The sequence below is a fragment of the Solenopsis invicta genome, chromosome 11 (assembly GCF_016802725.1).
Source record: "Solenopsis invicta isolate M01_SB chromosome 11, UNIL_Sinv_3.0, whole genome shotgun sequence".
In the NCBI taxonomy this organism is placed as follows: Eukaryota; Metazoa; Arthropoda; class Insecta; order Hymenoptera; family Formicidae; genus Solenopsis; species Solenopsis invicta.
In genome coordinates, this window is record NC_052674.1 from 8,869,905 (window position 1) to 8,896,463 (window position 26,559).

Consider the following 26,559-nt stretch of genomic DNA (forward strand, 5'->3'; position numbering starts at 1 on the left):
TAATCCTCTTATCATTTACGAAACAATATAAAAGGTGTTGCATAAAATGATACAAATAAAAAGTGTACATTTAAACAGATGTAGGGGAAAGTACGTCGAATGCGTTACCACTGCTATTTTTTTAAATATATTTCATATTTGATGTTATTTTTGTCATTAAACATTGCTCATATAAAGTAAAAATATAAAATATTGATAAGGTACGTTTTTGGAGACCGTATTCAGCAACTTTTTCCTATTTATTTGGATAGCTTTTTTTCAGCATATTTAAGATACATTATATGCTCTATATAACGACATTTTTCATAGTGTAAGTCGATCAAATTGACGATTTATCTCTAGATCAATAGAAAGAGATAGTGTGTCGTAATTGCTCCAATACGATGCAGTAATTAATAGACGTGTTTCGTAATTGCTGACGCATTATTGGACGGTTTCTGATTACGCACGGTTAGGGATAACGTTCGCGTATTACGCGCTCACAGGATTCCACGTGTAACCATGTAGTTTCTTCCGGTGTACATGATCCCGGGAGACGTCGGGGTTGACGTAGAAACCAAGACTCTTCTCGACGAAGAATATCGTAGACATACGCGCTCGCTCTACCCCCGTGAAACTCACGGTATTAAATTCATTTTTTCCACGTAAAAAATTAATACACGGTAAAAGCGTACGCTAATATTAAACCCCGTGGCGTATCTCTTTATCTTGAAAGCATTTTCGCGCGAAGGCATATCTTCCTGACACTTTGATCTTTATTCGCATCGCTTAACGTTAAACGTGACCGCTTGACTTTAATCCTGTGTTTACCTCGAATATACCACACATCAGATGACATGAATAAAATTCGTCTGCAGCTAAATTTATCCGTTAAACGCGCGTAGAACACGGATTCTTTGTTCTTTTGTGCGCCATTCGTTCAACCTAACTATCCATTATCGTCGAAACAACCTGGCGATCTCTTTTCAGAGAAACGAGAATTGTTGATGAGCAAGTAGAATCATCATCGGCAACTGTTCAAGACGGGCGCTAACGCTTTCGACGTCGCGACGTAGTTCCGTGAAACGCGCGTTACGCGTGCATGGGAAATATATCGGAATAACCGAACGGGTTAGAGGGGCGGCGGGTCGTTACGACGGGTTTGTCCGGATGGTGCGCCGTGTGCGTACGACACCGGCCGGCAGACGAAACAAAATACTGCTAAAATTAATCCGGGCCTTAGGTCATGTCTGCAAGGAGTCTAGACGACGACGACGACGACGACGACGACGACGGCGGCGGCGACGGCGACGGCGACGGCGACGGCGACGGCGACGCCACCGCCGAGGACGACGCGACTCGCCGCCGAAAGTGGACCGAAGCGTGTGGGCGCGATACTTTAACGAGTTCTGGAATTTCAATACATTTCCGACTTCCTGCTACGCCCTCCACGTGTACCGTCGTTTTGTGTCCCTTCCTTTTCGCTATATTTATTACATCGTCTGCTCGCTTCTTATATTAGAATTGTCGTTTGTCTGGAAAGTTTGGCAGAAGTATGGGGGAAAATTTTCCTTTTCATCAAAGCGATCGAAAGAGTCTTAACAATTGAACGAAACTTAATAATTTTGTCATTTGTTACACATTATATATTAAAAGTGAAAAATACGTTATGACATTTCATACATCATGAACAAGTATCGTTTTCACATTACTTATTCTACTTTCTTTCAAGTCTCTCTTTCTATATTCTGATCTTTAAAATATTATATAATTTGTTTTTATTATTTAAAATTTTATTTTAATGACATCATTAGAGGCGAGGTGAAATTATTTCTGTTTTTTAGTTGTTGACATTCAATACACTTTGCCAGAGAGCTTTAGAGATTCAGTCCTTATGAATCTATAAGTTACGTAAAACTCGCTTATGTAAATTTAATCGATAAAGCACTTTTTATTTATGTAACTTTTTATCCATATTCATTAATCATATAATTTACACGAAGCATTGTATACAAGCAATTTCTTCATAAAACCATTCTAAATTGATGCACACTGAGAAATATCGCTGCACTTTATTCACCGTTACCATTACAACGGCAGATTCTAATTCTATTATAAATAGCCGTTGGCAGGCCACGAAGGTCCTTTATCGCAGATTACAACCCTCTAACGCGCACGCCACCAATTCGATTTGCGCTGTTAGTGATGTGAGTCAAAAACGACGAAATTTGGTTCGACTGGGTCGATCCCGGCCGTCGAATATTTGCTATGTCGTGCCTCTGTTGCCACTGCGGAGAATAGATAATACGGACATTGTTCAGTGTGAACACAGCTTTCGGCCAGATGGCATGATTTTCCGATCGTTACTCTGCTTTTTCTTTATCCGCTGTTGGTCGCTCACTCCCGCTTTTCATTTGCAAAATTATTACCTGATGAGAAATTGAGGAGTTATTTGTTAGGAAATATCATTTATTTATTCGTTCGTTATGTCGCATGAATGGACTCATTACGAAGATAAAACAGTTGATTTCGTTAAAGAGGCGGAAATAAAAATGATACAACATTAGAAGAACATTATTTACCGTTCCAAGAAATCGCTGTTTTATTATGCATGCAATTTTATTATTTATGATATTGATGTCCGAGTTCAATTAGTAAAAATAATCATTTGTCATAGCTATCGCGTAGATAGCTGCGTAGAATGTTCATAATAATCGTAAATCAATATTGAATTAATCCTTTATCATGGTATCACGTGGGCACGATTTTGGATAGATAAGAATTTAAACTCACTTTTAAGGGCAGAGATTGGGAAGGTTACGATTTAGTAACGTCACCTTTAATAGCACCATGATTGCATGATATTGCGCGACGCAAAGCAATGAAAGAGAGCGCATTGGCCGATGCGAATTTTCTAGCACGGTAAACATTGCATCGTGTCAATATGTTGCATGCGTAAATAACTGAAACATTTACCATGATGCGTAAAAACAAATGGCAGTTCGTCAATAACGTACGCCGTCACTACAATGGGAGAGATCGTAACCGCGGGAGATTGTTTTTCTTTTCCAGAAATCACAGTCGGGGAGAGAGAGAGGGAGGAAAAAGAATTTATATCGGATTATGCAATTGACGCTATTGATTTGGCAAATCTATTGAAGAAGATGTAGACGAGAGGTGCGTGCGAGGAATAAATAATCGCTCGTGCCGGGTATTACGATGTGCCAGTATCCGTAATTGCCTCTATCGAAAGAAATCGTCGTAAAGCCGACCGAGGCACGCGCCCTACGCACTATGACCATCTGCCGGTTTCGTTCCTTCTTCTTGTCGTTACCCGTCTTACCTACTATCCACTTACTTTTTCCGCATCTCTGTCTCCATTCGGAAGTATAACCATCATACGTTAATAACTCTTCAGAGCCGAGAGATGCGAGACAACGAGCAGCGTCGTTCAATATACGATACACCTTTAGACATCTGCCACGGAAAATGGTCATTAAGGTCCCCTAGTCTCGTTAATGGTGTCGCGATAACGTAGAAAACGCAAGCTGGTAAACTTTTAATAACGCGCACTCGTCCACACCGATTATCGCTCATTCGCTTGCTTGTTGCTCGATTCGCATCCTTCGTTCTTTACTTTTCCATGTGAAAATTTTGCATTTACACACGCGAATATATGCAAACGCCGAGTAACACTCTTTTACTCAGGCCATTCATTTTATTTTATTTATTTCCAAAGTTTATGTCCAAAAAGAAGTACTTATTTTTTCTAAAAAAAGAAATTCGTTGCACTTACATAAATATGTTTGCATAACAAAAATCAATTAGAACGAAGTTACAAATTTATTTGGAAAAGCAGTTTTTTTACGAGTTAAATTCTAAATTTTAATCATTATAAGTTAAAATTTAATAAAATCTAATTTAGAGATCTCAAGTTATAGAAACTTACAGGGGATTTCCAGCTTAAATTTTAATCCAATGATTTCAATCAGTTGCTCGGATAAACGTTTCCGCGGTGTGGTATTGTAAAATGTCCTGGGGAGAGTCTTGAAAAAAAATGTGCGTGACTACTTTTTCGATGCGATGCGCCAACCAAGGAGGGATTAAGGGATCGCCGGATCGACGAGGCTAACGAAGAGGAAGCTGCGGCGAGGGTAGCGCCAACGGAAACAGCTACGAAAACAGTCGCGTCACCGCTAGCAGCCGGCTTTTAGGTCTTTGCTCTCTCGTGCAACTTCTCGCTTTGTGTCTGTCCCGTTCGTCTCCTCTGTCGGCAGGGCCGGGTGTTTTTTCAAATGTCAATTAAAGTTAAACGTTCGATCTTCATAACAAGAGAATTACCTATATCAGTGTTATCGTGAATGAGCGAAAATAACAAATTTATCGAAACGCGAGTATCGCCTTTGCGTGATTAGAAACGGAACTTTTTCTGTTTGTCATATCACCGTGTTTTTGAATACCGCCTTAAGTATTGTGACGATTATTTTGATATGTAACAGAGTTCTTAAGCTTCGAACGAGACATTTTTCTGAATCTTTCTTTTAAGTAAATTGTGTTTTTAAATTTTTTTAAATATTATAAAACAATATAATTTTTATAAGCGAAAGGCCAAATGCATCGTCACAAAAATTTATTATAGTGTTTTAAATTGATTCTATCGTAGATATGATTATTTCATTTGGCAATTGCTTTAATTAATACGCGTGTTATAACATTGTAGTCTATGTGGCCACTCTAAAACAAGATCAATTTGATTTGATTAAGAAATATTATTATAATATAATGTAACAAATATTACTTAAAAAAATATGACTATTAAAATATAAGTATTAAACTTACAGATATTTTATATACATGACTATATAGTCATGAAGATTATCTATAAATAGTACTTAAAAATAATACTTTTGCTTTCTAGATAATTCTAAAAATTATTTCGATAGTTATGAAAAATGAAAATCTCTGCTACAGATTATTTTATAAAGAGAGAAAGAGAGAGAGAGAGAGACTCAATTATTTCAAAGTGACTTTTAAACTATAAGAAAAATACGGATACCACTTCTAGCAAGTGTAGGTGAATATTAGTTCAAAAATTTCAAAACATTTAAGAGGGTAATCTAAAAACACATCATTCCTTTTTGATATCGATGGTCTCTCCCCTATCCCCGAAACAAGGGCTTAGGGTGCTCTACGCTCCGGTTACGGCAGTGGCTGCCTGTCTCTCTCCACATCCTCCACACCACCGGCATCGCCGGGAGTAATCCGTGTGCGTTTACGACCCTTGCTGCGCGTACGGCCGTAACAACGTGCATGCGTGTCGGTGAGGGGCAGGTGTGTACACTCGGGTAGAAACGAGACTTATTCGTGGGGAGAGAGAAGAGCGACGGAGAGGGAGAGAGAGAGAGAGAGAGGAGGAGTAGCGCGTGCCGCCGTCGACCATCCGGAGGCCAGGTGTAGCCTTTATCCATTTTACTCGCGTTTGTTACCCTCGGACCTCTACGATTCCGATGCACCCTCTGGGTCTCGCCGCTTCTGGGGTGCTCTGCCCGGCTGATGCGAGTGTGCGCGAAAAGTGAGAGAGAGAGAGAGAGAGAGAGAGAGAGAGAGAGAGAGAGAGAGTGTTGCAGCGATCGACGACCAGCGTTTCTTCGGAACAGTGGCTTCGAGATGCGAATTTACACACTGCGCCCTTCGCAAACACGCGTGCGAACGATGCCCCCGTGCCATGCGTTTTCGCCTCTCCCATTTAAATCGTAATGTTTAATTCGTAGTCTATGTAGATTTGTAAGACGATGCCGCGACGTGTGCGCTCCTCTAGATATATACGTTACCGGCTACGATTATGATTTCGTTTAGTTATGGGGTGACTTTGCGGGAATAAATTCAAGTGGCGCATTCATATTGAATAGGAAAATTTATTACTGTCCTAAAAACGTTAAAATATATTTATAATATAAATATTTATACTATGGAAAATTAATAGAAATATGAATCACAAATTAATGTCGCCATTTAAAACGCTTGTGTGTGAAAAATAAATACAATAAAATATACAAGTAGGAAATATCAAATAGGAACTTTAATTAATGCATAAATGTATAATTGAACAGTAATGCATAAATCAGAATTTTTTTATATGGTAAATGTGTAATATTGTGATGATAGCGAGACGATGACGAAGATCGGGGCTGTTCATTCTGTAGTTTCGGAGGATCGTAGGAAATAGACACCATATAGAATTTCAAAAATTCACTCCAGCTGTCGTGTCTGGCGCGATCTAATCCTAGAGCAACGTGAGAGGGATAATCACACTCCCTTTCGTTGTCCTTGTCGTCGTTTCCCCTGTTCATCCCCTTGAAGCGGCACACGCCCACGCGGAAATGACGCCCGCCCCGGAATAATCTACGTGACCCTCAATAACGATCTGTTGGAAGCGTGTTCTTGCAACGATGTTGCCGATTTTCCTCTTGATTCCGTATTACTTATTACTCGCGAACTTTGATTTTAGGCTTTAAATAAGGACACTCGTAAAACAAATATAAAAACAGTTCTTATTCATCAGTATACGCATTTAATTGTGCATTAATTTTTCCATTATTTTTTTTCTAATAAACACAATGAATCAAAATATTGTCCAGGAAAAAAAATGTTTATTATTGCACGGAAAGAACAATTTTACTGCAGCATTAAAAAATTTAATTAGCTATAGATCAGAAAATGATTTTATATTTGATCAAGCATGATAATGTTGGTGCAAACAGTTTTGACGTTCTAACAATCAAGTTAAACATCCGATACAATTTTTTTATTGATTTAACATAATTATCTTCAGATTTGTGTAATTCAACAAAATTGTTCTTTCTGTGTATCTGCAAAAAAAGGTTTACGAAATAATTGGCATAAAATAAATATCGCAAATAACAACGAACATTAGCAAAAAGCCCTAATTTTAATTTATTACTATAACAATATAAAATAATATAAAGAAAAGTAATGCCGTCGAAAATGAATGATTCTGTCAAAAGGAAGCACGATTCTACCGCATTTCCTCGCGTTAAGCCGACATCGATAAATTCGCGGTATATCTCTCTCTCTCTCTCTCTCTCTCTGCAACGCCATCGCGATATACTAGGATCAACATCTTTCATCGGTTATCTCATCGCAAACGTTCCATGAATTGGGACAACGTTAAAGAACTTCCTTCAGAGAGAAATCCGACTGTGGCAACGACGACGACGACGATGATGACGAGGACGAAAGCCTTTTGACGTGCATTAAACACGATGGCACCTAAGTGTTTCTCCACTGTGTATTCCTTCTTCGCCACCTCTTTCTACTTTTCTCTCTTGGTCACGGTGACGAAACTCCCAGGTTATTTCATTCGCCGAGAGGACCGAGGATGAAATAGCTCGATCGAATCTTTTATCAACAGCTTGAGAAACGGTGGATTCGAGTATCATTTGAGAGCTGTTTTCGGAAATAAAAGAAGTTTAGGTGAGTTGAGCGGGAAAGAAATTTGGACGGTTATTTTGAGTATCACTTAGAGAGCTTTTGAGAGGTGCAGCACAAAGAGAAGTGTCAGGTCCGTTAATAAGGAAATTTGCACGGTTTTATTTCTGCCCAAGGGCTGAATCGCTGAACAAAAACTCTAACGATATATCTAGATATAATATATTGGAAATAAAATGACCCAAATTTATTATTTCAGATTTTTAGTAGAAGATGAATATTTTAACGATTTTAACTTTTAACTTGTGAATGTTATAAGTTTACTGGCTGGAAATTACTTCTTTCCTTTGTTCTTGTTCGCAATATGATTTTATGACAATATAATGTACTTTCGGTAGATTTTGGTTGATGCTTTCTCGAGATGTTCGATAAAATTTCTCGCATAATACGAAACGATTCGTTGATCCATTAGGCGACTGGATTCAACGCCACGGCCGGTTCTTCTTCGAAAAAGAACAGAGGTGAGGCGATTGGTTATCATGTTACGACTCTAGACTCCCGCGTTAAACCCGGTAACTGAATATATCTCTGCCCAATCGCTGTCAAACGTTCGACAACGATCAAATTTGTTCGACCAGGCATACAGCTTCTGACGCTTTCTCTCTCTCTCTCTCTCTCTTTCCCTCTTGGTTCGTCTGTCCGCTACCAAAATATATCGGTGAAACAAGTTTTCAATGCGATTGCAGCCACATCTTTAACGGAGTGTATAAACGTACAAACTGATTTAATAATTATACCACTTTTTCGAGCTTAATTTCTGAAACACCTGACGGTTTATTTGAGGAAGTTTATATAAACTTTTTTTTTTTTTTTTAGATTTTTTATATGTTGTTTACCAAAGCATGCAATAAAAAACATATTTTAAGACGAAACTCATAGGTCCACTTTAATAAATAAAAAAGAATTTAGTGTCCGTCTGTAAGACCGTTGATCGCATCACTGTAGGATTACAGTGGTATGAGTCAGTCTGTTGCACCCGGAGGAAGACAATCGCGCGGCAGGTTCTTAATTGCCGTTGGCACGGGGAGACTGCGGTAAAAGGAGAGAGAAGGAAATAGAAGGAGAGGCCAATTGCCGCCGCCGTCATGCACGTTCGCGTTTCTGCACGCGCTACGAAGGAAGAGTCCAGGTGCGAAGTGCGTCCCACCCTCTCCCCCTCGAAGCGTCTAACCACCTTTCGACCGGCACCTCGTGCGGCGCGATCGGTAGCGGGGTTTTTGGGGGAGAGAGAGAGAGAGGCTTCGGAAGGAGCTCGGACGCGGCGAAGGGAAGGTGCCCGGGGACGATGGGCTCGTTTTAAGGACGCAGTGGGCCCCTCCGGTGCCGCGCCGCGTGCCCCGTAGGTCGAGAAACGCGACGCGTCGGAGAACGGGGGGAGGACAGGGCCTCTCAACAGGGCGGTTTGTGCTGCGGCTGTGCCGCGCGCGCGGTGAGGCAGCTGCAACTGCTCGCGAGATACGCCTTAGATCGTCGTGGCACGAGCCTTCACGGCATGTGTTTCCTTCGGTTTCCTTCTCGCTCCCTCTCCCAGTTCTTCCTCTCACATTTTGCTCCATTCCCTCCCTCCGTCCCCGTTTATTCTCTCTCTCTCTCTCTCTCTCTCTCTCTCTCATATTTGCATAAATTTTTCTCGAATATAGATTCATTTCAGGATGAAAGAATAAGATAAAGTAAAATATTACTAATTTATTGTTATAAATGTTTACTTATTCTTCATGAAAAAAAATATATTGTTAGAAGAAAGCCCAGGAGTTTTATTAAAATACTGAAGGAATGTTTTCATTAAAACATAATGAATCTTCTGTTTTAATTGGTTGCTAATAACATGCGTAATTTGATCATATCGCAGCTACTAATGAACTGAAGTAAGTAGCCATGTCTTACACGTGGCTATCTACTCGGAAATATTTTAATTATGTTTTTACGAGATAACAAACTAACGCAAATTGTGTATTCAGAACAGATATTATATAAATTGTCGATGAGATTACGTTTCGGAAAAAAAAAAGATAAAGACCCTATTACGAAAATTATACGATTGAATTGATTCATTAAATGAATTCTATCCTTTCTATCGTATCTATACGCATCTTTCTCTCTTAATACTTTCATTATTCAATTTCGTATAGGATTCGTATCAGACTCTGATTGTATGTTATATTGCTTCATTATCTTCAAGATAGTCCTTAAATATAATGATTATGGAATACTAGCTCTTTGTGTATGAAAGATACTGCTTTAATGCTTTTGTTATAAATAAAACGATCGATGGATGTCCAAGTCTGATCATCCAATCAAGACCATGATACATGTCCAAGTCTTCTCGAAAACACCTTGTATGTCATCGCATTTATTGATGTCGATCATGCAACCTACCTTCGTGAGTAACTAATGATCCCTTTTGATAATGATGAGTTTATATCCATCCGAGAGCTGGCATTCGTTTTTTGCGCATTGTAAAACTCGAATGTATTTTGCGATATCGAATCAATTTATCAACGCGTCATCTGTCTAAACTTGATTAACATGAGAATTGCGTTGGTATATTAGAAACAATGAAAAAGTGACAATTAACTGATGAATATCTTTCTGCAATAAAATCTATTGTACATATCTACATATAAAACAATTTTTAAACAATCGCAAATAATGTGAGCATTTTACAAATTAAACTTTAAAGATACGAAAAGTAACATTTAAACATTGAATTAGTCGAATTTTAATAAAATTTTAATTAGAAGTTCAATTAACTGCATTTAGCTTTAATGATAAATATATTAAATATATTAAAAGTCATGACAAAGACTCGATATATAATTTCTATTACAACACATTTTTACTGAAATATTTTATCCTGCTTTATTTTATTAAATCAAAAATTCCTGTTTTCACGAATATTAAACTGAGAAAATAAATGCACATTTCCTGGACACGTTCTCAAGTTCCGCACGAGCGTGTCACGATAAAGAAGAAAAAAAAAATTGGGCCGAGTTACCTTTCTCTCCTGCTCCCTACCCTCTTCCGTACACCTCGCGGTAGCATCTGCCGCGATGAAGTGATTTCTTAGTGCCGTGCACCTTTTTCCTCCCTCTTCCTCCTCCCTTTTCCGCGTAGCAGCGCGTGCATCGCTCCAGGGTGCTGGCCCGATGGGCCCTATGGGTGGAACCGAGAAATTTAGATTAGGTACAGGTAGCCAGGTTGCGCGTACGCCACCAGTACACCTACTTTCTTACCTTTACCATCTTGCCGCACGACTCTCTCTCTCTCTCTCTCTCTCTCTCTCTGACCGTTCTATCCTCGCTCTCGATTTTTCATCATCGCGCTCTCCTTTCTATCTACCGCTATTTATCTCTCTCTTTTTCGGCAAAGAAATTGAAGGAGCAACCGCTCGAGCAGCTTCCTTCACGCGCGTACAAACGGCATTGACAGGAACCCGGGTTACCGTCGTTCGTATCGCAGCTGACACACGCGCCACGTGGTTATCCAGCAGGCATCGTATGTCTGTACACAAGGTATATTCAGGATTCGCTTCCCGCACCCTCCCTCTGCTTTACGGATCATCTTGCAACAATTTGGAGCCCATTTCGCCTTCGCAAAAATTTCATTGAACGCAATATTGGAACATTCGAATGTACTTCTTTATTGCAATAATTCTCGATAGAAAAATATTCGTCCATATTCTAACTTTGTTTTATTTTTATCTACGCAGATTATTGATCGTATATTTTTCAAAAACATTTTTAAATATCTTTTTACATATCGTAGAGGATTATTTTGCACGCTCTCGTTTTCACAAATATATATTCCTCTTTGAAAACTTTCTTTTTAAAATAGATCTGAATCCATAGATCAGTATGACAATAGCTTATTTTGACTGTTCACGAGTTGTCTGCTAAAAGTTGTCTTTACACATATTCAAACACAATGTATGTTATATTGCATAACGTTAAAATCATCCATCGACTTTTGCTGGGGACTGCTAGAAAGCGCGTGTCTGATAAATATTTTCGATGCCCCGAGCACGCGTTTATGCGAGTGCCACGAGTTCGAGAGTGCGAGAAGGAATCTCTCTCGAACGGAGGGCTCGCTTCTCGAAGACGCCAGGCGTAAGGGTCGATGGTTATCTGACTTCCTGTCCGTTCGTACGCCCTACGTGCTTTCGCGGTCGAGCGAAAGAGAGCGAGAAGCGAGCCCGAGGAGAGGAGGAGAGCGAACGAGTAAGAGCAATAAAAGCCCGGCCAAATAAATACAAAAGATAATCGACACCGCGCAGACAGTCGTGCGAGCAGCGGAGGCTCATCCCCCATCCACGTTGCTCTTTTTTACTTTTTCCGTCCGACTGGCATCTGTCGGTTCTGCTAAGTCTCCGGCGAAGCAAGAAACGCATATTGCCGCCAAAAGCCGCAGCGCAACAGGAAAACAAGCCTCTCGTTTTGCCATCGGCGCGCTTATTTGATGTATCACGGTAAATCGACGAGATTGCTCGCGAGGAAGATTCTATATAAATGACGTGCATCAGTTTTATCAATATTTCATAATAAGAAAAAAAACTACCTTTTATGATACTTTTTAATTAAAGATAATTTTGTTTAAATATCTTTGTAAATAATTAATACTTTTGCTCTTGCAATATTATATACACAATTCTTAAACAAGTTGCTCCGTCGGGACGCTCAACAAATTCGCCATCGAATTTCAACACGATCGTTAAGAGTCGCGTGGCCATTCGATGCGTAGCGCATTAACATTTTTTACGTATTGCCACTTATTATGCCTGGGCCGAACGAAAGTGCCGAAGTATCTTAGTCGTCGGCTCTGGAAAAAAGGAAGAAACCGAACGTAAAAAAAGATTACCGCGACGAGAAAGAGTGAGATGGGGCGAGGGGTTGTGGAGTCCGGGCACGTGACCGGAAGGCGGGGGGCAAAACGGCGCACGCGCCATCGTCCTCCACCTGGCGCATCACCTGCTGCCCCCTGCTTAAGCCTCCCTGTCTCCATCTTCCTCCTCTCTGTCTCCGTTCTCCTACTCCTCCGCGTCTATCCTCGTTCTCTCTGGCCTCTCACTCCACCACCTTCAACTCTGGCCAACCCTTCGGCGTGTTGGGCTTTCTTCGTGAGCTATCCCGCTTCTCCTTCCCTCCCTCCCCCCTCCTTCCTAGCTGGCGGACAATATTAAGTAGCTGATGCAATGTACTCTCGCATATTGCGTTTAATTATCATGCATATTTTTATCTACGTTCGAACATTTAGCACTCTTTAAATCGTAAAATCTAAATATTTCTCTGAGAAGTAGAAAATTTCTAGAAAATTCTTATAATTAAACAACAGAAGAAAGTATTTATTTTTGTTATAATATTAATTAACTTTTAATTCTGACGTTATCCAAATGTTATGTAAACGAGGAAACATAATCTGTAAAATTATTAAGTTCTTTTCCAAATCTCGAGACTAGACTAGATTTTCTTCGCGTTCTTCCCTCGCGCTTTCGACAAGATCTCGAAAGGCAGGGAGATGCCAAATTAGTCGCGAGACACGAATTTTTCTACCTAACACGTAATTAGCCAGCGCGTTATACGAAGATGACTGAGCTCCTTGTAGGACGATGACGATGACTCATAATGAAGATGACGGTGAACGTTGCGCAATTATTGAGTGAGTCAGGACACGCGTTGAGGGAAGCATGGCAGCGCCAGGTGACAGATGCACGAGCCTTTGGATGCTTTCCTGTATACTTACAGGGTATCCTTAATGAGCGAATCCATCCGTAACACACGCAGCACGGAACGATAATGGGAAAAAATTTCGACCGATATTTAATCAAACGTGTCGTTAGCAGTAAAAAGAATTGTCGATATCTATCCATCTTGGATTATGATCGCGGAAGCGAGGGAATGTACGCGCCTCGTTTTTCCACGTTTGTGCAATTTTTCATCAATCATATCGCGCCGATTCGATAAAGCGAGCTTGCAAGATATGATAGATCGTCAAAACCCTCCCTTAGATTTTCTCTTACATTTTCACCGTGACATCCCCGATTACTTATTCAGCTTTATTGTAACAAAATGAATATACATGAAATACTATTCATAGCTATTTTCTAGCAATTAATCCGCATAATTCGAGATGTCTAATATGGGCGATATTAAGGGCATGTAGGCGGAGTAAATACGAAATGCATTGTTACAGCTCAATTAGGGATTAATTGAGTTGCGCCGATGCATTTCGTGTTATTTACTCCGAAAGATAGGGAGAAGCAAAGCGAGGATTAATTCTGAATTGATCCAGATGGTATGGCATATCGGGGCACGATCACGCGAAGATTGTCAAGTTGTCGAAAAAGAAGATGGGAGGATGCTGGGCTATCGGACAATGACACGAGATCATTGTCCTAATCGCGACAAGCTGGCACGCCGGCTGGCACGACATCGATGCCAAAGATACCTCCTGCCAAATCGGTCTTCCGCAAATGCGGCCGACAACGTTGAAAAGAAAATCCTTACGAATAGCTTGTAATATTAATAATGGATGAGTTATTTTACCATGATTCTCCGCACGAGAATTATTTATTTTTCAGCGAGGATTCAGCGATTTTTCGTGCATTCTTTTTTATTTGTTATCGAACGATTGCAAACTCTATCGTGAAAATTTTATTTTATCGATATTTATTGTTCTTTTTACATAACTAACATTGATTTTTTATTCCTTTTTTTTGTTGCAGGTAAGTCTTCAGAAATAGAAATTTTTTCGGATTTTTCGAGCGATTTCATCGTTTGGAAAATGTGAGTAATAGTTTCTTAAAAAAAAATTTTGTTTTCCTATGTCGAATTTGCTTGGCGGCCTATAAATGACAATCTCGACACGGTTATTCACTGACGTTGAAAGTGAATGCGTTGGTCGTGCGGTTTGTACGTGGGAGTTCGTGTTATTTGGGTCGCATCGACTGCTCTCTCTTTCTTTCCTTTCCTTCCTACTCCGCCACCATACAGACGTAGTGTATTACACTCCCCTCACAAACAACCACTTTTTCCTTTTTCTATTTATCATCTCTTAATTTTTTTTCTTTTTCTCCTTTCTTTTACTCTCGTTAAACATTCGTCCGTACATCATTTGTCATTTGAAATAAATTAGCAAAAAGGAAAAAATTACATTGACATGAAAGTAGAGATAAAATTATTTCTAGCATCATTTATTTTAAATATTGTTAAAAAGCATTGAACCGTACCCGTAACCAATGTCACAATTAATGTCAAGATATAAAAAAAAGGAGTATTGACATTTTTTATCAAGTGTCGACGGCCATCACTGGTTCGCAAGTTTCTTCGTGCGGTAAGGTCACGCGTACCGGTTGGTCGGGCTTGAATCGTCGTCGTTGTCGCCCGTTGTGAATGAATTCGTTATCTGAGAAAACGGTCGCGACCCGCCTGGCGATGCTGTGAACCGTGCCGCGTAGGGTCAGCCGCGTCACGAAGCACGAAACGCAAGGGTGAAGAAGCAGGCCGAATGCTTGAAATTACGCTACAGATACGTCTGTACGCTTTCGATAATTTCTCATACAATTCTGTAAACCCGCAGTCACGCTATTAACCACGTATCTAAAATTCTAATTGCTACGGCTAACGGCTACGCTCAAGGTGCATGTTACAAAATAATAGATTGTGGGGATTTGAATACCGTCTTCCAAAATTTAGAGTTTTCTTTTTCAGTTTTGTTATTAAAATTAATGTCTGTATCTCACAGTTCAATAATTTATTTTTTTATTAAATCTAACATTTTATCATATTTCATATTTTCTACGATTCAAATTATTTTTTATACGACTACCAATATCTTACCATTTTTAATAGGATAATGAGAAAGAAGTAAAACCAAGGAATTATTTTAAAATATGAAAAGGAAAATTGTCACGCTCGAATTTATCGTTGCGTTAAATTAATTTCATTAACTTAATAATCTTAGGAGAATGAAAAGCCATTAGAAAAACAAAACGATTACACGAAAAAGTGCAAGTCAAATTCGATATATATTTTTTGCTCAATCTTCTCTGAGGCTCCCGAGTTTTGTTTCACTCTTAGAAAGGAATCTTATTCAGGCAAGCCTATCGAGATCTCTCGCGAGATTACGGGTGTCGCTTTTGTAACGTATACGCACGAGATCGCTGAATTTTAACTTAACCGTACGCAGTCCCCAACGAGAGTGTGCGATTCAATGTCGCCCGAAGCAGTCAACAAAACAATGTGTAATCGCTAAAAATACTTTCTTCCTTTTTGCTCAGGCATCGTTGTCATCCTCCTCCGTATGGCCCGTTCATTTTGTCTTCTTCCTCACCTCTCTCTCCGCGCTTCGCATCGCTAACGAGCGAATACGTTCCGAACCGTTCGACTGATTACGACAATTAACGCGTTCGAAAGCTGTGTCTATAAAAATAACTTCTTATCCGTAACAATAATTTTGTTTCGAGTATCCTTTTGCTGATTTGGCTGAATATCCTTTTGACTGAGCATTGCTCAGAATGATGGAGACTTACGAGTTATGTTTCGAAGCTACTGTTGAAATTCCCTTTAGAGAATTCAGAGGAGGAAAAGAGATTATCTCGAATTATGTGCGCGATTGTACAACAGTCTAAAGAATGTAACGTGCATTTCTGACAGTGTTATTGTTTTAGTTTCTAAAGTAGTTTGGTTTGTTTTAATTTTTGCTGAATAATTTTTTTAACTAGACGTACAATTGCACAGTCCATATACATATATACAGCAACTGTGACTTCTCTCTCTTATATATTTTATATCTCCTGCTAACGACATATGACAGTCATTATTACTGAAACGACAGTGATCGATAATGCAAAGTTCTTTTCTTGCAAATCAAATAGTCGACCTGTCATCGTATGACGACAATTGCGATATTAACGTCATCTGCGATGATGCTGTCATAAAATGGCATCGGAATCGTTAACGCGTTGGTGGGTTTCGCGTTATCGCGCGATTCATTCGCGTCATGAAAGTATGTATATACTTAGATAAGGGGAATTATTCGTGGTTTGCACCGACCACGATATTACTCTACTCCTCAAGTACGTGCCTTAGACCGACTTGCAAAATGTAGTACGCGTTTAATTGCGAAATTCAGAGGGATGCGAAACCAAATTAGATGTCTATGAGCCTCGCTCGGATATGCCAAAATTGATAACATTGTTATCATTCATAAAACATTCCGCTAATGCTGTAAACAGATTATTTGTTAGGCGACCTAAATTTGAATAGGGCACGTTAGCGTCCGCTGTTATATAACTATTTAGATCGTATTCTATTTGGAAACTTTCTTGAACAACGCGATCTGAAGCTTCAGTCGCATTTCTTTCAAGATACCAGTCGCGTTTCATTCATTCAGCTATGCGCAAGATAAAATTGTTAATCGACATTGATTTTTCCGCTGGTCATCAAATAGTAATTCAATCGAGTCGTTCCGTTCGTACGTGAGGGATTTCTTGAATCACCGAAATACTCGGAAGCACCATTCACCTATTTATCACTCCGTAGAATTCGCAATCTTGCGACATTATATCACGCGTATAGATCGACTCATTCTTTCGTAACGTAGCGTTGCTATACGTATTTGCGTGATATTACTATTTTCAAGTTCGGCGAAACTCAAGAGTCACTCGAGCGAGATTTTAAGAAAATTCGTGATTCACTTGTGAGTAACCATGAGACTAGTTTGTTTAAAACCGTAAAAAAAATGATTCTTTTTTATGACGATCTCGTCAACGAATTCTTGCGAATTCCGCTTTTTGCTTCTCCCGCTCGTGCCAAAACCATGAAAATATTTCTGGGAAAAGTCGATGATGTCGCGAAGTAAATAATTGCATCGAAACGCATATGTTTCCTGTTGTGTCGTGACGAATTTACTTGACCGACTTGATCGCCAATTATTCCGAGTTGCTCATTTTTTCGATAATGTTTTCTGAAAAGTATACGCGTAGCAAAAGTTCCGAGGAATATATAAAAAAAAAATGAGGTCAATAAAAATAAAATTGCGCTATCACAATATAAACGAAGCTGAGGGAACTTTTTGTCATCGCAGACGTATCGCAGTCACGATTATACATTACGATTGTAATACGCGGATTATCGCAATGCAAACGTCATGCGCATACAAATGTTAGACGAAAAAACAATCAAAGTAAAATATGTGATGAACCTTTAGCCACGGAGTAGCATTAAACATTCACATGTTTTCGTCAAATAGAAACGTATTTACGGGAAGTAAATAGCGATCACTTATTGATGATCCGCATTTTTAAATTCTTCATCTCATTATGCAATAAGAATTCATAATTAAACGCGTTTACAACGATTGATTAATAGTCGACGAATAAGTACTCGAAGCGAATATATTCTCTATTTATAAAAGGTTCGTGCAGCCATATCGATCGGACATTCGCGATCGCATCTCGCGTTTATTTCTCGGCATACCCGTTGCAAAGAACTACAAATCCTAAATTGCGTCGATGAGGCTCGTTAAAAAGTCAAATTATCGAGAATCACTCCAGTCGCCACGACGACGCGTGACGTCTGTCGACGCGGCGGGCCGCAACGGGTCTACGTCACGCGTCACGTTACCTACCTACGTAGAAGCCACGAGCACCGAGGTCGTTCATCGAGAACAATAATAACTAGCGGCATCGAGGAAACGAATCTTTGTACGGTCATCCGGACGTCAACGACGAGCATCCTGAAAATGTCCGATGAGCGTCATCGCGACATCGTCGAGCGATGAGATTCCATGGGGATGATTCTAAGACGCCTACACGTCTGCTGAGGTATATGGTTAGCCGTTTCAATCGCAAACTTGGCACGAGCGCAAAACTTTACGAATGTCATCTATGAGAGATCTATCTGCGAAAATTCACAGATATTAATAAAAAAATTTGTAGGAAATTGTAGGAAAAGAGATTTAGGTATCAAGGGATTTAGAATGATTACATTGTGAAAGAAATTCAATTTTATTAGTATGACGCAAAATTTAGCAGACTATTATTAATGAGTATAAACATAATTTATGTAAAAATTGTTGAAAATAATTTAAAGATATATTTTACATTAAAATTGCATACATACACATTTAATCGGTGAAAAAGAAGAAATATGAAACGAAATTTTCGAGCGTACATCTGAAAAAGCGTATATACTTTTTTGGTATCGAAAAAGCGTCGATAGCCAGCCCTAATTGAAAGCCTTCAGCGAGGTGAAAAGAGTTGAATGTTTCGCTCTAATCGAATCGATTCTCGCAAACGGTAACTGCCGCGTGTTCGCGATGTCGCCAACCACGTGACCGCATATAGGCCATCGAAACATTCAAGGTCTTTCATCGGCAATAACCCGCGATAATTCCGAGCAACAAAATGCTCGGAATTTCCCACAGCAATAAACTATAATTTCGCGGTATTCAATTTTTCAATTATATCAATTAAAACTCAATTACGGCAATCGTCATCACTACCAATTGACAATTTCAAAGATGAATATCGAGCAGATTTCGATGTAAATATTAAAATCAAATGTTCGATCACGCCAAAATTTGTGCGTTTGCCTTTCGAAAAGAGAAAAGGAGTATCTTTATATTCAAGCTTTTCCTTTCGGAGCCATTGACAGCGCCGGGAAGGAAATGCAGAAGTTTATGAAGGCGCCGCGTGTTTAAAGTTTCAAGCATACGGTAGTTGCGCGATATATATTAAAGATTCAGAAAACGCTGATGTATCCCTTTTATTCGCCCAGCTCTATAAAGACGCGATTGTAACGCTCGCGCGCGTATTTACGCACGTCTTTGAAACGAAGGGGCCCATACGATATAGCGAATTCTCAATGTTCTCTGACCGCGTTTCTTTATTCGTTATTACGAAGGTGTTTTCGCCGATGAAAGTTTCGTACTACGAAAATCGTAAAACCCTTCTCACTCGCGTGGAACTCGCTTTATCGTCGTCGTCTTCTTCGTCTTCCTTTGCATCGTCGTCGTCACGTTGTCGTCGTATTACGCCGTACCCGCTCTCTCCACCCTACCCGCGGCAGTTCGCAGACACGCACGAGCGTCGGTTACGTGCGCACCACGGCCGCTTTTATCGCGGCACGCATACGCGTACACAACGCACGCACGCGCGCGCGCGCGCGCGCGTACATACGCTTGCGTGTGTACGCACTTACACGTGTATATTGCGTCTCGCGTCGGTACAGCGCCACCCCGAATACCGGATGTGACGACACTCGCGCACTTGGCCCGACTCACTCTCGAGATGTCTCCCCTGTCCCCTCAGTTTCCCCCTTTTCGCGTTTCTCGCTCGGTCGGAGCGGCGCGGCGCGGCGCGGCGCGCTCCGAGAACGCACTTCGCTCCCTCCCCCCCTCTCTCTCTCTCTCTCTCTCACTCTCCATTCCCTTCGGCGGCCCACCGTCGTCGGCCCGCTATTTACTCTCGTAGTTCTGGCGATGGCCAGTCGCGGCGTTCCCGGCATGCTTGCGTCGCATCTCCTCGGGCCGTTCCGTCGCGCGGCGCGGCGCGGCGCGGCTCAGCTCGGCTCGGCTCGGCATGGCTCGGCATGGCGCGACACGGCGCGGCGTTCGCTCTCGCGGCACAGTCCCACGCGGTTTCTCGCGTGTGTCTACTAACATACTCGCCGCCGTGTTACGTACATACGTACGCATCGCTGTCGCGTGCGAGCGCGCGCGCAAACGAACGCGCACGCCTTCTTCACCTCTCTCCTTTTTCTTTCCTTCAACGTCTCGCATTTATCTCGCGCTAGTTCACGACGTGGTTCCGCGAATGCAATGACAATGCAACAACAACAACGACAACGACGACGATGAAGATGACGATGGTGTCGAGTCGTTGCCCGAGTCGAGGATAGATGATGTACACACGCGGCGAGAAAGAGAGAGAGAGAGAGAGAAAACGAGATACATACTCGCGCGGCCATTTTAACCGCGCGGTGCGCTAAGCCGGGCCACCCAGTGTGCAATACGAGACAGGCCACGACGGCTGTGCGTACCAGCGCCACCGTGCTCTCGTCGTCGTCGTCGTCGTCGTCGTCGTCGTCGCCGTCATCGTTGTCGTCGTTACCGCTGCCATTCTCTCTAGTCGACACGAATTGCGTCTGTCGGCTGCGCGTCTCGCTTCTGCGCACGCGAGTTTGTTCGCGTATCGCGCATTTAGTCGCACGCGTCGTGTTCTGCGTCTTCGCCGATCGCTCGTTCACGCTCGCGTCGAAATAAGTGAAAACACCCTGCGACACGGGGAAATCACGACGCGACCATGGTTCGACCATGGATGTGTTCGACCGTTGACGTTCGCTTCCGGGTAAGTCCGCGTTTCTCAATGGAAACGAGCGGTTGCGACAAGCGGCTTCGGATATTACTCCGATTTCGCGATGTGATACATGGTAGCCGTGACGCACGCGCTCGCGCTCGCGCTCGCGCGAATGGGGACACGTGCCGCGCGAAAGAAAAAGATGCCAATCGCAGCGCGGAGTGATCGCATCGAAGTGACGCGCTATGACCGACTCGCGAAGTTTACAAACGCGAGGATCGCCGTCGTCCACGGAGGCGGAAAATCGGAGGAACGGAGGACATCATAGAGGATAGAGGTGAGGAGCGGAAGGAGCATAAGCCTAATCTAAATCCGATTAGCGCGATGGAGGAGGAAAGGAAGGAAGGTGAGCGATTTGTGGTTAGGTTCTCTCGTCGTCGCCGCCGCGTGCTCGCGATTCAAACGCGCGACGCAATTCCGTTGGCGCTCGCGCGACGAAGGAGCGCGAAAGCGAACGACCGCGGACTGCAAAGTTTTCCGCGCGACGTAGAGAGCAACCGCGTGACACGGAATCTGCGCAGTAGGTACGCCGCGGATTCGCAAGCGCCGACGTCGTCGCCAGCGGCGCCGCGCGCTCTCTTACTCTTCCTTTCTCTCTTTCTCCCTCGAGGCTCGATACATAGGAGCGTCGTCGACATAGGAGAAACCTCTCCTATGCATACGCTCGAAAGAATAACGGGTTCGAATTCTTCACACGCGATTGTCGCGACGTCGTCTAAATTCCTTTCAATTATGAGAGCTGTTGCGGCTAGCTCCCTTGCGTTTAAAAAGTAAAATGTGTCTTGCCGGATTTTTCGAAGCGAGGGAAGAAAAATCGCGAGAGACTGGAGCTGAAAAGAATCAACTGTATTTTAATTATGTTTTAAGTAAAGTGCAATTTGCGATTTCTGCTTCTTTTTAAAGACAAAATCTGCGAGGAGAACAGAAGGATATAGGAGGTGATCGATTTCAAAACTCTCGTACTATTCTCGTTTAATCGCTGTTACGGTAACCGGATCAAATTTTCACGAGCTCTCGCGTGTGATCAAAAATATATTTGACATATAAAGAGCGACAGTTTTAAATACGTCTGACCTCTGGCATTTCGCGTTTAAATTTTAATCCGCGCTCCAGCGCGAGGATATATTTATATGAAAATTGAAACTCTTTCTCGTAATTGCTCGTAAAACCGAATGTTTTAACCGTTTTTTCTCTCTAGAGCACATGATCAGTTTTTTTTTCGTGTTCAACGTTTTTTATTCACCCATACATAGTAAGGATAATTTTACTGTAGTTGGACACAGAGCAGAAAATAATTTTATACCGAACTATCAAAATAATTATATAAGACATTCAAGCATAATGATCCTGCTGCAAAAAGTTTCGACGTTCTAGCAACTAGCGCCAATATATTAAACGTCCAATATAGATGGTTTTAATCGTTTAATGGTTCATCATAATCACTTTCAGATCTGTATTTCAGCAAAATTGTTTTTCCATGTAGATGAAAATCTCGATTAATGCTTCCATATCCGATGACGCGACCGACACCTCGATTCCTCGGTGTTTTAAATTATTCCGAACGCTTTCTGCATGATTCCGAAGTCGCGCGTGGAACGCGTCACAGGCATATACTCCACATTCTTCGAACTGCCCTCTTTTTTCACACGTGCCTACGGAGCCCCTAGGTATTGTGAATGACGTAGGTGAAGCTTACGTAACACCCGACCGATAAGGTGGATAATGATAAGCGTCGTCTTCAGCATAGTCATTACAGCTTAGTCTTCGTCTCCGTCGTCGTCGTCGTCGTCGTCGTCGTCTTCGTCTTCGTCTTGGAGCAGGCAACGGTTCCGCGCGGGCCAGCGGCGCCTCTCTATTTTCGAACATGCGAGTCACACACTTCATTGTCGTCCACCGCCGCGACGCGACGCGTCCGAAAATGCCGCCAGACCGATAAAAATGTCATGAGGTAACGAGTCAGCCGACCACGCGGTCGAACGCGCTTCTCGATCGGCCATGAAAACGGGAGGTCACCGTTAATCGCGCGAGCGCGATGTTTGCTAATAAATCGACTTTGTTTATTCTTTATAAAGGTGAGGTCCCATGGCGTGTAGCTCGCCTTGGCTCGGCAAAGCTCATTATGGCTCGACGAGCCTATATGCGCCGTGGGAACAGGGTGGCTCGTTGTCACTCGCTATTTTAGCCTGTTTTTCCCAATGTGCGAGCCGAGCTTGTAACGAGCCTTGGCGAGCCACGTGCACCGTGGCACCTCGCCTTAAGATATCACAAAGATATCTATAAAAAAACGGTCTAAATTTTCAAGAACGTCCTTCCTTATACGTCCCTGTACTCTGTGTTTTTGTATTGTTTGGGGAGAACGACGCGTTTCGTACGCGCTCTTTGTTCTTTCTCCTTTGAAACGTAAACACATTCCTGTCTCGTTTTGGCACGCTACATTGCGTAAATTCGTAAAGAAGGTTCCTGCAATTTAAATTAAATGGGGAAATTATTTCAAGACGTTTCATTTATATATTGCAGAAAGGTGGAATTAGAAATTAATTACTCATAATATTGAGCCTATTTCTTACAAATAAAAATTCTGCCGAAAGTAAAATCTACATTAAATTATATAAATGTTGACGTTTTTTTTCCACATTTTATTTGAGATTTAAATTGTGAGGAGGATATGCAATTTGTCATTTGTGACTTGAAAATTATTAGATTTTACACATACAGGGAAAAAACGCTGTTGAATCAATAGTGTCAGAGTCTAATTGGAAATATTTTGTTAATTCAATAAAGTATTAATGAAACAAAAAAGATTGAAAGTAAAGATAATAATAAATACAATTAAATGAATGAAATTCAATGGAATCAACTTCATATATTAGTGACAGTCCGTGATTCGACGTTTAATTGAATCAAACTACGTTTTAATTCATGTTACAGCATTTTTTTCCCCAGTGTATTCTGAAATTTTTACCTCTAAGCTTTTGCAAAAGCAATTGGAGATTTTATAACAGTTCGTACATAACTATTAAATAGTATACTATCTATCTTCCTCTACGTTAATATTTAATAATCAATGTATCATTATGAATGCATCGCTTGTATTAGATGATGACTCGTTGTGCTAAAGAAAAACGATACGATAATTGAGCGAAATGATGAAACGTTTGCGAACCGGTTGGGACGAAACGGCGAATGTAATTCGAACTGGGCAGGGTTAGGAAACCTGAACAAGTGTAGAGAAGGTAGAGTTAAATAGAAACAGTTTTCTCTCTCTTTCTCTCTCTCTCGTCTACTGGTATCCTTAGTATTCGAAAATCGGCCGCTCCGACCGCGCTGCCCGACTGCCACCGGCCAACATCATCGTCGCCGGCATCGCGAGACTCCGGACGCGAGAGAGATTCGACAGCTCGTATCGATCGTCGACGTTCGCCAAAGTGAAACGACGACGGACCGGGTGACGGCGAATAAGCGAGAGTTCCTCTCCGAGCCGATGACCTCCGTCGTCCAAGGACGCGATTCTTGGAAGGTAAGGTCGCGTTTGCGAAATAACGGAGTTCTCCTTGGAGAACGGGACGGCCACCATCGATCTCTATTCCTCTTTCTCCGTCTATTTTTCTCTCTATCGCCCCCGCCACTCATCCCGAAATCCGCGAAATACTTCGCAACGTTTGCGGAGAGGAGAAGGTCAGGATACGAGAGATATCCATTATGTTCTCGACACGAAAACTGGACGTTTAATTCACGCGCACGTCCATCACGCGTCCGTCACGTTTACTTGAATTTTATACGCGTTCCATAAATTTACGTATGCTACTCCATCATTCTTGTAATAATGCTTAAATTGATTTTTGATTTTTTTTTTTTTTTAAACGTCGAGATCAAATCTTGACAGTTGAAATATTTTTCTTCTGTGTTGCACTTCTCTATTTTTTTTTCTTTTCCTATTTGAAACATTCGACGTGTTCGAACGAGATCGGATCGCTTAGCCGTCGCCGCTGCCGCGCCGAACCTCGAAAATCGGTGCGGACCTCGATAACGCGCTCGAAAGCGGACCGTGACTCATCGAGTTGCGACGCGACGCGAGAACGAATCACTCTCACGGCGTGACGCCGAGATTCATTGCTCCACGGAGCGGATGCCGGGACCTTAGCGGGAGAATTACTCGCGTCGGCGACGTTTCGCATCGGCGACGCGTGTGTCGCTGGCTTCGCAAGCTTGCAAAATTGCTTCGTGATTTTTTTTCATTCGCGCGCGTTATCTCGAATCGCGAATCCGGAAGCTTTCCTCGTCGTCAGAAACGGGAGAGACGGATGTTGGCGGTGGGGATTCGGACTTGGCATGGCGGCAGATGGGCAAAATGGCGGCGCGGTTGAAGACACGTGAGTGCACTTGAGGCGTCGGCGGTCTCAGACAAGCGTCAATGATTTCATTTTTTAAGCCGAACGATCTCATTGCAGATTTTTCGCGCGACTAGCTTCGATATTAGTCTCCGTATTCGTTGAATCTTGCTAGAAAATATTTGATAACTGTTTTTTGATACAGTCTCAACATCTAGCCCGCGGAAAAAGACGCACGGATGAAAAAGTGATGTAATTAAAAAAAAAATGTTAATAATTTGAGGTGAAAATTATTTTATTCCATAAAGTTTCTATCGTGAAATTAATTTAGAAAAAGATGTGGAATTTTCAACGTTTTTCCTTTTCTATTTGGCTATTTCCAAAAAAAAAATACAGATGGAATTTGGACGAACGTTGCAAATTTTTTTTTTACGCGTGTACGTGTTGTAAACAGGTACGCGCATGTTTTTACATGCATCGACCGGTCGGAGGGTTTAAAGAAAACTGGTATGCGACCGTTAGCGCATGAAGTTCTATCGATTTTGATTTCAAAGTTCCAGACGTTTCTTGAAGCCTCAAAACTTTGAAATATTCAGCAAGCTAGCTGTACTTTCTTAATGTCTGCCTTAAGAACAGTTCATTTTGATATTAAAATTTGTGTAAATTAAAATTTTTTAAAATTTAAATAATAATTAAATCCCATTTTTTATTTAATGTTAATTTCGGAGAAATCTAACGCTCGACGAATAATATATTTATTATAAAAATGTGACAAATATGTGACTTGAAATATTCTGTATTTGATGCTATACGCAATGAGAAAAATTTGTTGAAAAACTAAAATATTTAGCCTGATATCAATTAAACATCAGATTGATTCAACAATTATTTAATTGTATAAAAAAAAGATACATTTCATTCATGTCAATATAATTCAAGTTTTTTAATCAAGAATTAACTAAACCAACTCAATATTTAGTTAAACGTATCGGATTAAATATTTTAGTTTTTTAACAAATGTTTTTTCTCAGTGTCTGAAGCTATGAATTTAATTGAACAAACCCGCGAGAATAAATGAATGAATATTTGTTTAAGAGAAGGAGAAATAGAAAGAGAGAGAGAAAAAATATGCATGGGTTTAATAATAAACGTCTATTAAATAAAATTAGAGATAATCGCGATAACAACGGAACGCAACGACGATAACATTTTGCTGCTACGTTTATCTCTATTAATTTTTTTAATATCATTTATAATCTGTATGCAATTAATTATTAATCTGTAATATACATACATTTAAATGACATTAAGATTTTGCAATAACGAGTTTCTCCAGACATCGTTTGACCGGAACTAGTCTCTTCCTTCTTAGGTAACTCTGTAGTAACC

The 26,559-nt window shown here is 41.1% G+C and overlaps 1 protein-coding gene across 5 annotated transcripts in view; it reads left to right on the forward strand.

Annotated features, from left to right (window-relative positions):
• LOC105208046 (serine/threonine-protein phosphatase 4 regulatory subunit 1) overlaps nucleotides 1–26,559 on the forward strand; it is a 130,617-nt gene that overhangs the window by 27,073 nt on the left and 76,985 nt on the right. The window contains exon 1 of one of the 5 annotated variants that reach the window (XM_011177788.3): nucleotides 19,968–21,188. The exons of 3 other annotated variants lie outside the window; for them this stretch is intronic. The gene's annotated coding sequence lies outside the window, so the exon portion shown is untranslated. Of the gene's footprint in view, nucleotides 1–19,967; nucleotides 21,189–26,559 lie in introns of those variants that run through there. One more of the 5 variants, XM_011177789.3, reaches the window with a different exon arrangement.